Below are 403 nucleotides of genomic sequence, written 5' to 3'. Positions count from 1 at the left end.
ATATATATATATATATATATATATATATATATATATATATATATATATATATATATATATATTAATAACAATTATAATATTATTTTAATAATACAAAACACTATAATAATATAATATGAATGCATACATACAGACGAGAAGCAGCAGAAAATATTAAAACTTTTTTAATATAAATATAATATTAATAAAATAAAAATATATAATTATAAAATATATATATATACAAACACAAACACAAATAAATAGTACAATAAAACAAAATAAAATAAGGCAAAACAAAGTAAAATAGAAAAAAAAATAAAATAAAATAAAGCAAAATAAAATAAAATAAAACAAAATAAAACAAAACAAAATAAAATAAAACAAAACAAAACAAAACAAAATAAAAAAGAAAAAAAGTAAA

This window comes from Eimeria mitis, genomic scaffold, assembly GCF_000499745.2.
Source record: "Eimeria mitis Houghton genomic scaffold, Emh_scaff5130, whole genome shotgun sequence".
Classification (NCBI taxonomy): domain Eukaryota; phylum Apicomplexa; class Conoidasida; order Eucoccidiorida; family Eimeriidae; genus Eimeria; species Eimeria mitis.
The sequence above is the reverse complement of the archived record's forward strand: the minus strand, read 5'-3'. Positions refer to the sequence as shown.